This window comes from Carcharhinus amblyrhynchos, chromosome 28, assembly GCF_965287045.1.
Source record: "Carcharhinus amblyrhynchos chromosome 28, sCarAmb.v2.hapA, whole genome shotgun sequence".
Lineage (NCBI taxonomy): Eukaryota > Metazoa > Chordata > Chondrichthyes > Carcharhiniformes > Carcharhinidae > Carcharhinus > Carcharhinus amblyrhynchos.
In genome coordinates, this window is record NC_137351.1 from 32,956,077 (window position 1) to 32,971,819 (window position 15,743).

A 15,743-nucleotide genomic window follows, 5' to 3' on the forward strand; every position below is an offset into this window, starting at 1 on the left:
CCTCCCACAGTCCAAAGATGTGTGGGTTAGGTGGATTGGCCATACTAAATAGGGTCAGGGGACTAGCTAGGGTAAATGCATGGGGTCATGGGTGCAGGGCCTGGGTATGTTTGTGGTCAGTGCAGACTTGATGGGCTAATTGGCCTCCTTCGGCACTGTATGATTCTATGAAATCAGAAATTTACAAGTCAAAGCGAACACTAGAAAACACTTCAAAAAGAAAATCTTCTGAATCTCTTGGCGGACATCCATTTCCCTAGTTTCTTTAATCTCGTTCTTCAGTATAGTTAGTAGAGTGTATTCAGTACTACCCCGGGTCCACATTCTCCATGATAGCCAGCAAGGGGACCATGCATTGTTATGTTGCAGTATACATACTGCTTCAAGTCAGTAATGGATAAGGGAGATGAGGCCCAATAATTTACGGTCCTATGAGAAATCACACGAGACAATATCACAACCTTGATTTACATGGTAACCACAAAAACATTGGGAGCATGTCTTAAAGAAATGAAACTGCCAAATGAGCTTCTGGAAAAACAATCAGCCTGTCAAAAAAGGGCAAAACCTTTATGTCTGACTTATTCTTGAATAAATCCTGCCCAAAAAAAACGTGGGGGCAGGTCATCCTGCCCTTGTTGACACTTGCTAATAATTAGTCAGCCAAATAGAGAAGTCATTAGTTCAAACGTCACTCCTGTAGCTTTAGTATGTCGTCCTGCCTGACCCATCAACACATTACTGATGAAGTGCTGTACTGCTGGAGGGTTGTTTTTCAGATGAGACATTAAACCAAGACCCAATCTATGGTTTTAAATAGCTGTAAAAGACGCCATGGCACTAATGAGGAAAAGCAAAGGAGTTCTCTTGGTGTCTTTGCCATTTTCTTTTCCTTCAGCCATCCTCACAAAAAATAATTCTCTGATAAATGTTTTTCTTTAAGAATTAGATTATCTGGTCATATCTGGTCTAGTCATTGCTGCTTGTGTAAGTATATTTGGGGGATCTTCATCAATTGGCCCAGTTGGCTGATGAACGGCAGATGGAGTTTGCGAGGTACAAGGTGATGCATTTTGGTAGATCGAAACAGGGCAGGACTGACTCAGTTAATAGAGTGTTGGGAAGAGCTATAAAACAATAAGATCTAGGGGTACAGGATCATAACTCCTTGAAGGTGGAGTCATAGGTGGACAGAGTGGTGAAGAAAGCATTCGGCATGCTTGGTTTCATTGGTCAGAACATTGAATACAGGAGTTGGAACATCTTGTTGAATTAAGGTTGGTAAGACATTGGTAAGACCACTTGGAATACTGTGTACAGTTCTGGTCACCCTATTATAGAAAGGATATTATTAAACTAGAAAGAGTACTGAAAAGATTTACTAGGCTGCTACTGGGACGTAATGGTTTGCGTTATAAGGAGAGGCTAGATAGACTGGACCTTTCTCCTGGGAGCATAGGAGACCGAGGGGTGATCTTACAGAGGACTATAAAAAAAGAGGGACATAGATAAGCCAGATAGTCAACATTTTTTCCCAAAGGTAGGGGAGTCTAAAACTAGAGGGCATAAGTTTAAGGTGAGAGGAGACAGATACAAAAGGATCCAGAAAAGCAATATCTTCACACAGAGGGTCTGGAACAAGCTGCCAGAGGCAGTAGTAAAGGAAGTACTAGTTTCTCTTTTAAAAGGCATTTAGACAGTTACATGGATCAGATGGATAGTGAGGGATATGGGTCAAATGCAGGAACTGGGACTAGCTTAGTGATTAAAAGAAGGGCAGTATGGACAAGGTGGGCCAAAGAGCCTGTTTCCATGCTGTAAACCTCAATGAATTTACGGTGCACAAACTGGCTGCCATGTTTCCCTTCACTACAGGAGTGATGACACTTGAAAATTACTTAATTGTACAATTAGCTGTAACATCATGACATCATTTTACTTATAAAATAATCTCCCAGAAGATTAGGCTAGGCTACACTCTATGGAAGACGTAGTACGAAGAACAGGTCTTAAAGAATAATTAATTCTAAATTTGTTGTATACTATATACAGAAACATTAGCCATTTCATACATAGATCATTTCATGAAGACATGACCCCTGCTGTCTATTTTCTTATGGGTCATTTCCACTAGAAATAATTTTAGCAGTTCAAGTACATTGACAAGGATTCATGGACGAAGCCAAAATTCAGGACTTAAGAAAATATCACAGAATATCAGTTGCAATCACAGGAACCAATCTGCAATATCTTGGAAAAATGCTCATTCCAATTATCATTTTATTCACTCATTGATGTTCGTCGTTTTTTTAAAATGTTTCAAATTGCATTCTATCCCCCTGGGTTGTTCTTCATCTTTCCAGTCAATTACCATCACTTCAGAGAACTACAACCTTCTGTAGAAACACTTGCAAGGAGATCAATAGGCCAATAAAAGAAGTGCTAGCTTCTGACAACTGATAGTATTTTTGCAACCACGTCAGAGGCCAGCAAAGTCCAGGCCCACTGTGGAATTTAGCATTTGATAGAAGTTGACATTTCAGTGCAGTCCTGAGGGAGTGTTATGTTTTCAGAGGTGCCAACTCTCAACTGGCATATTAAACTACAGTCCTGTCTGTTTAAATGAATGTAAAGTTTCTATTGGCACTATTCAAAGAGAAGTAAAATATCCCAACTAACTCTGTCCTTTCAATTAACACCAATTGATAGACTATTTGAACATTCATTGCTGTCATTAAGTGTTGTGTACAAATTAGTGGCAATAGTTTCCTACATAACAAACACTTAGAGCAAACGTCAGATCAAGTCCAAGGAGGGGTGCAGTGCCTTGTTTTGTCGCTTGGGTCTTGTCTCCCTTCTGGGGACGATGAATTGGATTCAATTGGATTGACTTTGGTTTTTGGAGTGAGTGGAGAATAGGTTTGGGTTTGTCTGGTCCATTTCAAGCATTGGCTTTGTAATTTCAAGAATGGAGTAAAAAAATTTAAAGAAATTGCTCTCCTCTGTGTGACAAGATTCATGAAAAGCTTGGTTGCAAGGATAAAGAAAGACTTGCATTTATATAGCATCTTTCATGAGCACAGGGCATCCTACAGCACTGTATACCAATGAAGTACTTCTGAATTGTCCACACTTTTAAACTGTTGTCATGTAAGAAACACAGCAGCAATGTCACACAAACACGTAATAATTACCAGATAATCCGTTTTTGTGATGTTGATCGAGGGAGATGTGGTTTGAAAGAACAAAGAACAAGCCTGTGCCGCGCATTGGTCCAACTAGACCATTCGTTTGTATCCCTCCATTCCCAGGCTGCTCATGTGGCTATCCAGGTAATTCTTAAACGATGCCAGCGTGTCTGCCTCCACCATCCTACTTGGCAGCGCATTCCAGGCCCCCACTACCCTCTGCGTAAAAAATGTCCCTCTGATACTGGAGTTGTATCTCGCCCCTCTCAACTTGAGCCCGTGACCTCTCATGATTGTCACCTCCGACCTGGGAAAAAGCTTCCCACTACTCACCCCATCTATACCCTTCATAATTTTATACTCCTCTATTAGGTCTCCCCTCATTCTCCGTCTTTCCAGGGAGAACAACCCCAGTCTACCCAATCTCTCCTCATAGCTAAGACCCTCCATACCAGGGCAACATCCTGGTAAACCTCCTCTGCACTCTCTCTAAAGCCTCCACGTCCTTCTGCTAGTGCGGCGACCAGAATTGGACGCAGTACTCCAAATGTGGCCTAACCAGTGCTCTGTACAGCTGCAAGGGTTTTGTTTAGTTGGAGATTGAGGTAGAAATAGTGAGGTTTGAAAGTAGAGTGGAGTGATCGATGAAGTGGTGTACAGCATGCCAGAATCAAAAGACTTGAAGGCACAGAAGGAGAATATGAAGGGGGTTGCAGAAGTGGCATGAAGGGATTTACACACATAAATTTCAAACTTGGTCACTTGGGGAGTGACGACTTGGACTGAATAGTGAGTGGGGCCTCAAATTAGTTAATATGTAGGCAGTAGGATTTCAGAAAGTGCGAATTTGTGAAGGTAAGGAAGCCAACAAAAAGAGCTTTATAAAATGGAATATAAAGATGTCAAGAGTTCAGTGGCAACAGGGGAAAAAGGTAGAGGCAGAGACTGGTAATGTTATGAAGGTGAAAATAAAGATTTTTGGCAGGGTCAGGATGTCACATGTTTAAGCATGATGTGTGCATGGATAGTGAAAGCCTTGTTTGAGACTATGAATACTCTTGTACATGATACAGAATAAGTCAGTGGTTAACCATTCTCCTGTGGGTCTTAAGAGGTAGTGGGAAAGGAAAGGTAAACCCATGAGGAATGAGTTCAGCAGAATCAGGTTCAGAAATGGGCAATGAAGTAGCTAAAATTGCTAACCTGTGATAGCATACATTAGGTGCCATGGAGAATAGTGAAGAAGAAGTGAGTTTTTCAAGGACACTTGAACTTGAAGTGAATGCAAGGCCCTTCTTTGATTTCCAGGCACCTATTGTGAATAACTGCATCAATATCATAGTCTTCATGGAAACCTGGACGCTACCCTCCCATAACAAATCCTCCCCACCTGGCTGCACCTTCCAACACACATCAACAATGCAGTGAAGCTTATCACCAAGTTGCTCCTTGGCCTGTTTACTTCCTTGCATCATTACCCACCTACATCTCCCTTCCTCACCCCAACTGAAACCTCTATCTGTTTCCATTCCTGGAAAACACCAACTCCCTATTCACCCACAACATCTCAAATGTTTTGCTTCCAAATACCACAGCATTTCTTCAGCTACTGATTTGCTCAATTGCATCCCCATGTTTACTCTTTAATCACCTTGCTCCAAAAACAAAACACTACTTTTTCTCACCCTGGTTGTTCTGCCTTGGCACAGGCCTCACCTCCGTTTCTTTCAGTCCAAGAACCGGAGATGTGGAAGGTTATGGAGGAAACATATTTAGTCATCCACAGCCAGACCTGGCTGAACCACATGAAGGTCTTGTTCGTATCTGGTCAAGCCACTCACTATTCCAGGATCACCTTGAAATGTAAAGATAGCCCCTTGACTTATTTTACTGACTGTTTTCTTAACCCCCCTCCTCCACACTTACCTCCAAATGTCTGTGCTAGGGGCTTATGGACTTCTTTGGTATTAAAGCATTTGATCAGCTGTCTCTGCCAATTTCCTTCCTTCCATTAGACCATTGCACCAAAGTTCCTTTAACATTTTCCCTTGTATAGAGCACTGAACTTGCATTTTTCTTGAGTTTCTCTCCTATTTTCCTCATGCCTTTCCAAGTTTGCTTAGTCCACCAGACCGACCTCCTGTACCCTCAACTCTATTCTTACTAAACTGCTGACCACCCAACTTCCCCTCCTAGTCCCACGTTAGTCAATATGGTGACACAGTGGTTAGCACAACTGCTTCACAGCATCAAGGGCAATTCTTGGGTAACTGTGGGTGTGGAGTTTGTATGTTCTCCCCATGTCTGCGTGGGTTTCTTCCGTATGCTTGACTTCCACTGTTCAAAGATGTGCAGGTTAGGTGGATTGACGATGGCAAATGTTTGTGGTTACGGGGATAGGGTGGGAGAGGAGGCCTGGATAGGATACTCTGCCAGAGTCAGTGCAGACTCGACAGGCCAAATGGCTTCCTTCTCCACTGTAGTCAATATTGTTGACAGTTTTCTCTTGTCAAGCATTGCTCCTTTCTCCATTATATCTGCTGTTCATTGCTCCTTTCAAAAAATCAAACTGAAGCTTCACCAGCCCATAAAACTACCATCTTCAACCTCGGTTTTCTTTCCAAAGTCCTTGAACATATTTGCACTTCCAAACGTCATGCTCATCTTTCCTGGAACTTCATTTTTGAATGACCTCCAGTTAGGTTTTCGCCCTTGCCAAATATACTGAAACAGTTCTTGTCAAAGTTGCAAACGACATCCTATCCAACTGAAAAAACTAAATGATCCTTCTTGACTTGTCTGCAGTCTTTGACATGGTTGACCACACCATCCTCCCCCACTTTGTCCAGCTGGCTTTAGTTTCCACACAAATGCTTACAACGTGAAGCTCCAAACATCACTGCTCTTAAACCCTCTATTGTTGCTAAATTATCAGACTGCTCATCAACATCGTAAGACTGAATGAGCACAAATGTCCTCCAACTGGGAAGACTGGATACATTATCTTTAGGCTCCACTCCAAACTCCATTTGCTCAATAACAACTCCATCCCCTGCTGCTACAACAGTCTGAGTCTAAAACAAACCACCCGCAACCTTGTCCTGATCAGTTCCAAACAGATATCCACAACATCTCAATGTCCACTATTCCCACACCTGTAAACATTGCCAAATTTACCCCTGCCTTAGCTCATCTGTTGCTGAAACCTTCAATCAGGCTCTTGTTACCTTTAAACTTCAAATCATCCAAAACTCTCTCCATGTCCTTACTAACATCAACAGAACTTTTTATGCAACAAATCGTTAAGATTTGGAATACATTACCTGAGAAGGTGGTGATACAGACTCAATAGCAACCTTCAAAGGGGAATTGAATAAATGCTTGGAAATGATTGCAAAGAGATTGGGAAAAAGCAGGGGCGGAAACTAAATGGATTGTTCTTCAAAACAGCCAGAGCATTTCAAATTTCAAAAAATACAAAATAGGACAGATTTAACAAAGGAAGAGGCTAGATTTTAAAAATACACACTGATTTGCACACACACACACCTACATTCAAAATGCATACATACATACAAATACAAATTAGAGTGCGGAAGGAAAGTTCACATAAAAAGTACAAGTACACAATCTGGTGACCCAGCTGTATTTAATGGTCAAGTTGGTTGTCCTTCAGAAGGCGATAGTGCTAGGTTAGCTTCTCTTAAGAAATCTCTGTCTGCAGCAGGGGACAACCACAGTCAGCAAACAAGGCTTCAAACTTACCAGGTGGGTTGGAGAAAACAAAAAGACAGGCAGCAGGGACACGTCCTCAGTTCTCCGGGGAAAACATGTGCTTAAAATATATGGAGGGTTAGATTGTCATGTGATCTTTCTTTTCCAACTGCCAGGAAGATTAAAAAGAAGAAATATCCACGTATTCTAAAGGTGGAATTTCTGGAAGCCAGGGTCCCACTGTCCAAGCAATTAATCTTAATGGCTCATCTCCAACAGCTGAATACCTCAGGTGATTGCCATAGATGCCTTGCCAATGAGGCAGGAAATGTGAATCCGTCACAGACACCTGAAGTCATTGGCTTTGATTTGCAGACAGACTGACTCCATTCTAATGGACTGGAATGTGGAGCGTATAGTAATGCAAAATGGGGTTAGCTGTCTTGAGCTACGAGTTCAAATCACTTCAGCTCTCGTCTTTATAAAATTTTTACAAGTTCAATTTGAGTTTCCAGCCATTTGATTAAAAATCATCATCCAGCATAAAGCACATATCACGTCGTGATAAAAGGAACAAGGAAACATGAAGAGAGAAGTCAGGTGACTTGGAGTCTAATTAGACAAAAGAAGGAGAATAAAGGTGAAAAAAACAATTGGATTCGAGGAGACAAAATAAAGACAAAAAATGAAAGAAAATCACAAATTACAATGTTAAAAACTCTAGGAACGTAGGAGCGAGACTCCCGTCTCACTTGTTCCCAATCCAGGATCCCAGGTTTAAGTTTCATATTAAAGCCTTAAAACACAAAATTAACAGGTTTCTTGTAATATGAAATACAAGTCTGAAATATTGGTCTCAAGATTCATTCATATTTGCGGAGTAAATCCAGCAACCTCTTCAAGGTTTATACTGAGTTTCAGTTTTTTGCAAGGTTCAGGGGAAAATGATGAAAATCATCCAGCAATTTCTGGTGACTCAACTGTGGTACATCTTCCTCGTCACATATTGCTTTCTTCAAAAGCACAACAATAATGGTGGGCACCATGGATTAATCACTATTTTTCCAGCAATTTTTGAACCACTAAAACCATCAAGAACATACAGAGTAGATTCATCAGAATGGTGCTCGGATGAAAACTATAATTATGAGAGAACTAAGTTACTGAGAAAGTTAAGAGGAAATTTTGGGACGGAACATTTCCTCTGATTGAATGAGGAATGAAGGCTTTCAACTAACGTTTATCATCAATATGGAAAAAGGGTATCAATAAACAGAATGTTCTGTGACAGAGAATGTCTCAACCAGAAAACAGTTTGGTCAATGCTTCCATTAGAATGCAGGAATCCCGCATCCCTATCTTGGAACACCAGCTCTTTGAACTCCTTATCTCCTTGTATGCTTTCAGCTTAAATTGCAACTTGAACTCAAGAATTTTATTCCTCACTCTCCTCAACATCTTCTGAAGCCTGATTAGGGAATGCTAGATGAGAAATGTTCATCAGGCCTTTAAACCTTGACCTTTCCCAGGAAGGCACTGCCAATGACAGAAGTTTACATTGTGAACGCCATAAAGTGCACGTGCTAACTGGTGGAAATGCAGACACTCATTTGGGAGTGCACATGATCTCACACTCATGACCATCCATACTTAACCACCCCTCCTACAGGATAGGAACAGAATGCATCGCCTCAATGTTGTAAATGTTACCATTTTAACCAAGTGGCTCCAGTTTGCTTGCTATTGCTTAGCAATACGGCATCCCACCCGGCCACAGAAAAGGGCAGCAAGATTTGAAGAGCTGGCTATTGGTGGTTGACAATAATAAACTGATTTTATATTGTATAAGATGCCCACATTTTCTGAACAACAAAACTTTTTAAGAATGGTATTTTAAAGATCTATTTTTAAGTATACTTTCAAAAGATTTCCTACATTCAGAAAATGCCACACTGGCCAGTTTTACTATAGAATCTACATTCTTATACTGTAGAGTTTGGCAGAATATGCAGCCAAACTGAACCTTGAGGACGTTTAAAGTTCTAAAAGGTTCAGCCTTCAGCCAACTGCCTGATCCAGAAATGAAGCCAGCAAATGCCTCAGAGAAAGTGCAGAGGAAATTTACTGGAACTGTACAAGGGATGAGCTACTTGCAAAGAGACCACAGAAGCTAGGATCTTTCTCTTTACAGCAGTGAAAAGTTTCCATCCTCTTCACTCAGCTGCAATTTATAATTAATCAAAGCATGTCAAATAATTTTGATATGCACAATGGGATTGATATAGAGGGCAAAAAATGTATAAATAATTATAATACCATCTATTCAGTTGACTTTAACAAAATCATCATAAATAACTTCTATCTGGCAGCCACCAAGCATGAAGTTTCAGGATGCCAAAGATTTCTTCCCTGAATACAAGAAATAGACAGAGCAGTAGGTCACACATCCCCTCAAGCCTGTTACACCATTCAATATAACAAATGCTGATTTTCTACATGAACTCCGCTTGCATGCCCAATCCCCACATTCCTTCCGATAATGAATAGACTCTTTCACGCTAGCTGCGCAATTCGCAGAAAACTCTGGACTGAGTTTTCAGGATGGCAAGTGCTTGGCACCCACCGTCCTGGGAATCAGCAGGGGAACGCATCCCACTGACTAGGACAGGCCCGCTGCCATTTTACTCAACTGAGCACTGGCTGGGTGCAGGCGGGGTGCCCGTCCACCTTGGAGAGCTGTCAGCCAATCAGCCTCGACACACAGCACTGCAATCGAAACAGAAAATGCTGGAGAATCTCAGCAGGTCTGGCAGCATCTGTAAGTAAAGAGAGCTAACGTTTCGAGTCCAGGCAATCTTTTCTCAAAGCGCTGCAATGGCCAGAAGCGTTATGATGTGGAGATGCCGGTGTTGGACTGGGGTAAACACAGTAAGAAGTCTCACAACACCAGGTTAAAGTCCAACAGGTTTATTTGGTAGCAAACGCCACTAGCTTTCGGGGTTCTGCCCCTTCATCAGGTGAACTCCCCACTCACCTGACAAAGGGGCAGAGCCCCAAAAGCTAGTGGTGTTTGCTACCAAATAACCTGTTGGACTTTAACCTGGTGTTGTCAGAAGAGTTACTGCAGCGCTGCACCTCAGCCCAGCTCCAGGGCTACATTTCAGGGCAGTACCAGGAGTTCTGGGGAACGGAGGCCATGTGCGTTTGGAGAAGGGCAACCTCAATGTTGAGGCGTTCCCCACCACTCCCCCCCAATTCCTGGCCAAGATCAAGGATGGAAACTATTTCAGTTTAGCACAATGATCCAATCTGCACCTACTAGCAAATTCAGACTGGAAGGGAGAAGGCCACTAATGTGAAATTCCAGCCTCTGTTTCTCACTCCACAGATGTTGCCTGGTCCAATACTTTACTCCATATCTCCTGATTCCCCTAGAGTCCAAATAACCAGTGATGGTAGCCTAGAATGTACTCAGTGGCTGAACATCCACAGCTATTTCAAAAATTCACAACTCTATGTGTAAAGGAATGTTTTCTCATCGCAGTCCAAAATGGCTAACCCCTTATCCTGAGAATATGCCTCCAGAACTAACCAGGGAGGCAGCTTTTTAGCATCTAAACTGTCAAGCCTCTCAGAATCTTGAATGAGATTACTACCTCACATTTGTCCAAACTCCAAGCTACAGGCCCATCCTGCTCAATCTCTCCTCTGAGGAATTAATCCAGAGAGCCTTTGCTGTACCACCCCCGGAACACATACACCTTGGAACATAAGAACATAAGAAATAGGAGCAGGAGTAGGCCATCTAGCCCCTCGAGCCTGCCCCGCCATTCAATAAGATCATGGCTGATCTGTCGTGTCTCAGTTCCACATCCCCGCCCTCTCCCCATAACCCTTAACCCCCTTGCCTATCAAAAACCTATCAACCCGCGTCTTAAATATATTTAGCGAGGCAGCCTCCACCACTTCAACGGGCAGAGAATTCCAGAGATTCACCACCCTTTGAGTGAAGAAGTTCCTCCTCAACTCCATTCTAAACCGCACCCCCCTTTATCCCGAGGCTGTGCCCTCTAGTCCTACTATCCTTTCTGAACTGTACACAGTACTCCAGATACAATCTCACCAAACTCCTATAAATATATTACATAATTATACCAATCCTGTTGCAATAAAGGTCGGTGTTCCAACTGTCTTCTGCATTGCTTGCTGTACCTGCTTGTTAATTTCCCCTCTTTCCTTTAAAGAGACATCAGAATTTTGCTGAACACTATCATTTATTGGTTTCACTACATTTAAAGAAGAATATTCTTTTTTTCCTGCCAAAAGGAATAATCTTGCAACATACGACATTTGGCAGCTTCCTACTCTCTCACTTCATAGAATCATGGAATCCACACAGAAGGAAGCCATTTGGCCTATCGAGTCTGCACTAGCCCTGCGACAGAGCATCTTATCCAGGTTTGCCAAACTTCCTGGAAACATTACATGTTCCTCCTTTTGATCTAGTACAGGCTTGTCTAACCACTTCACCTGGGGGCTTACATTTCAAAATGTTTCTCACTTGAGAGGGCGACGAGCAAATTTCTAAAAGATTAAGAATGGCACAACATTACACATCAATTTTCTTCTAACACTGTCTCCAATCACTCGCCTACTCAGGTGATGTGCAGCCTGCTTCCGCTGCCTCATGTCCTACTCTAGATGTCTGGGCTCCTCTTGCCAGGATATCCACTGCTAGGCACCCTGATCCTAAGCTCCCACCTCTTGGGATTGCCCAGCCAGTGAAAGTAAAAAGTGAGGCTGAACATCATCATTTACTGGTTTCACTACATTTAAAGAAGGTTAATCTCCTTTTCTTCCTGCCAAAAGGAATAACCTCGCAACATGCGACATTTGGCAGCTTCCTACTCTCTCACTTCATAGAATCCAGGGTTTGGGAACCCCAGCCACACAGCTCCAGTCACCGCCACCCACCCCACTGCCAGCTCCCTATCCATGCTACTTGTTCTTCTAAGCTTCCCCAGAAATCAAGATATTAAAAACTTACCCAGAAATTGGTGCTGTGACACTTGCCCAATCATGGACTTGTTTCACCATACATAGGCTCACTAGTAGCTGCTGAATGTACAGTGAAACCAGCCTGTGAATGGATGGCTTTGAGCATTTTTTAAAATTCTGGCCAGGAAATCTTGGGAGACTTGGCAGGTTCGCTCTAATGACATTGCCTCAGGGCAGCATCTGACCCACCAGCCAGGCCTTAGACAAGATGATCTTTAATCTCTGGATTTAGCCATAAATGGATCTCTTTTCCAGTGGAGTTTTTATTTTTAAATGCAATACAGATTCATTGTAAAATATGAAACAGTTCTTTAAATATAGTTATTTGCCATATCTTTTGACCTAATTTTTCAATCTGAAGGAGCTTTTAAATTAGCGATGCTATTGACACCTTAAATTTACATCTGCTTTTGATTATGATTGGACAATGTCATGGAGGTTGAACTTTACAAAACAATTGTGTGCTAAAATATACCTTTAATTCGAAGTAATACAGATAGCTCGGAAAGAATAGGTGATGAATTCCTGGCAAACATCTCAGTTCGGAGGAATGCCATGATTTCAGGTTACTATGGTGATGAGTGTTAAGAAGGAAGAGAAAGTCAAATCGAAACCCATTGAGGTGTTGAGTGGCAGGTTCTAGCATCTCTCACACAAGCTCACACAACAAAGAAAAGGCTGCTGCTGAGGGGCAGGCAGAAAAGACCTGGAGCTCTCCCAAGTACGGATTCTGTCGGAAATACTGTCGGGGAGAAGCAAGAAAACCGGACAGTGTTAAAGATGTGCTTTTAAGGGTTCTGTTTCTGTTAAATGGAAAGGGGACAGAGCAGAAAGAATCTTGAAGATTTGAGAAAGGGTTTTTTTTTAATTCACTTGCGGGACACGGGTGTCACTGGCTGACCAGCATTTGTTGCCAATCTCTAGTTGCCCTTGTTCAGGTTGAGAGTCAGCCACATTGCTGTGGCTCTGGAGTCATGTGTAGGCCAGACCAGTTAGAGATGGCAGATTTCCTTTCCTAAAGGATTTTAGTGAACCAGATGGGTTTTTATGACAAACGACAATGGTTTCATGGTCATCAGTAGATTCTTAATACCAAGCATTTTTAATAGAATTCACATTCCACTATCTGCCGTGGTGGGATTTGAACCCGAGCCCCAGAACATTAGCTGAGTTTCTGGATTAATAGTGTAGCAATAATACCATTCAGCCATCGCCTCCCCACTGATGATAATCACATCTGAAAGATTCCATGAGAGTGAAGCAGTTGGTGATGAAGATTCAATTCACATGGCGAGGAGTGATTGAGCTCGGCTAGAGAGCAGGGAGAGGTTTTTGGACTATCCTTTGATATGTGTGCCCAAAGCATGATGTAAAGCTTTTTTTTTTAAGCTGATGTTCTATTTGCCTGTAAGTTAATCATCGAATTGTGTCACTTTTATTTTGTTTGTTACAGTGAAAATTTCAAGAAATAAAATCCTGCCCTTCACATAGTCCCATTGGGGAAATTAATCTCATTTAAAACGTTATCTGTCTCTAAGGGGGTTTAAACAACAGTTAATCTATCCCGATGTTGTAATGAAAAGAATTTAACAGAATCACACAAATGGACTGAGTGAATTGATTTGGCTGAAGATTGACATCAGAGATGCTGAGAACCTCCCGAGGAGAACACGATGGATCATCTGCTTGGCACTTCTCGCTGAAGATTGTTGCGAATGCTTCAGCCTTATCTTTTGCACTGATGTGCTGCGCTCCTCCATTATCGAGGATGGGGACAATTGTGGAGCCTGCCCTTCCAGTGAGTTGTTTAATTGTCCACCACCATTCACAGCCGGATGTGACAGGACTGTAGAAGTTATAGCTCATCCATTGATTGTGGGATTGCTTAGCTCTAGTACTTGTTGCTCATGCCATTTGGTATGCAAGTAATTCTGTGTTGCAGCTTCCTCTGGTTAACACCTCATTTTTCTTAAAAGGCATGCCTGGCGTTGCTCTGGATATGCAGTCCCGCACTCTTCACTGATCCATGGTTGGAAGTATTGGTGGAGTGGGGGATAGTGCCATGGCCATGAGGTTACAGATTGTGGTCGAGTACAATTCCGCTGTGGCTGATGGCCCACAGCACCTCATTGATGCCCAGTCTCAAGCTGCTAGATCTATTTGAAATCTATTCCATTTAGCGCACCGGTAGTGCCACATAACAGGACGGAGGGTATCCTCAATGTGAAGATAAGACTTTGTTACCACAAGGACTGTGCGGTGGTCACTTCCACTGACACTGTCATGGACAGATGCATCTGTGACAGGCAGGCTGGTGACAATGAGGTCAAGTAAGTTTTTCCCTCTTGTTGGTTCCCTCGCTACCTGCCACAGTCCCAGTCTAGCAGCTGTGTCCTTTAGGACCCCCTGTCAATTTTCTTTCCCTGTGTTTTGAATGACTCCAATCCATCTTCACCCTCCAACTTCCAGTAGCTTACATGTGAAACAAGTGTTGCACAGACAGGAAAAGTGACAGAATGTTTGTACTGCGTGGACATTATTTTCACAGCAGACATTGATTTAGGGCCCCCGCTACTTACCCACTGCCAACTGATAGCGAAACATATGGGAATTTGAAGAATCTGAGCTTTCCCTTGCAAGGAAATAAAATATTGTGGGTTTTATTAAATATAACACACCACTTATTCAGCCTGCACAAATTACTTAATCAACCTGCATTCGTTATATTACTGCCAATGTAATAACTTTCAAATCTCAACCTTGGTAAGAACTTTTAACTCAAGAAAATTGTTGAAACAGTTAAATCACTATTGCACAACTATGGATGTATCCAAGGATTCATTAATCTCCAAGATTATATTTCCTGTAACATTAGAAGACATCCCATGGTGTTACTCACAATTGATTCAGGAACTGGAAGTTTATTCACCCCAGTCTGTTTTTAGGTGAAGCATAACCCCTTTTATTGCAGCAAATTGCTAAAGCATTGTACTGTGAATGGAATGAGGTTAAAAACATTACATAACATACAGACACTGAAAGGTACAGGTCATCAATAAAATATTTGTGAACTGCATGCTCAGCAATTTACAAAACTTGCTTAAGTACAGCTAACAGTTTTATCCTTCTGTCCATTCATACTCTCCCGCTTTCTAGCTTTCTCTCTTTCCTGATCTTGCTCTCCCCATTCCCATTATCTTGCTCCTTTCCTCCTGTTCCTACTCGCTTGCTCCTTCCCTCGCTGTTCCCGCTCACTCGCTCTTTCCCTCCCAGTCCCTGCTCTCTCGCTCCCTACCTGCTCCTATTCTCTCACTACCTACTTGCCTCACGGTTCACACACTCCCGCTATCTCCATCCCTCCCCGTTCTTGCTCTCGTTAGCTCCTCCTTCCCATTCCCATTCTCTCATTACCTCCCTAACTCCCTGTTGTCCCTCTCTCCCCTTTCCTTCCTGCTCTCTCGCCCACTCTCTCCCCTTTCCCACTCTCTTGCTCCCTTCTTCCCCTTTCCCATTCTCTTGCTCCCTCCCTGTTCCCGCTCATTCTTTCCCTCTTTCCCTGTTCCCAGTCTCTCTCCCCATTCCTGCTCTTTCGATCATTCTCTCCCCATTCCCGCTCTCTTGTTCCGTCCGTCACGTTCCCTCTATCATGTTCCCACCGGCTCGCTCCCTCCCTCCCTGTTCCTACTCTCTTGCTCATTCTCTCCCTCCTCGTTCTCTCGCTCCCTCCCTCCCTGTTCCCACTTTCACTCCCTCCTCCTTCCGTCCCAATTCCCGCGCTCTCAA

At 42.7% G+C, this 15,743-nt stretch overlaps 1 protein-coding gene across 5 annotated transcripts in view; it reads right to left on the reverse strand.

Moving 5' to 3' along the window:
* arnt2 (aryl-hydrocarbon receptor nuclear translocator 2) overlaps window positions 1-15,743 on the reverse strand; it is a 369,880-nt gene that overhangs the window by 262,347 nt on the left and 91,790 nt on the right. The gene's annotated exons all lie outside the window — the stretch shown is intronic.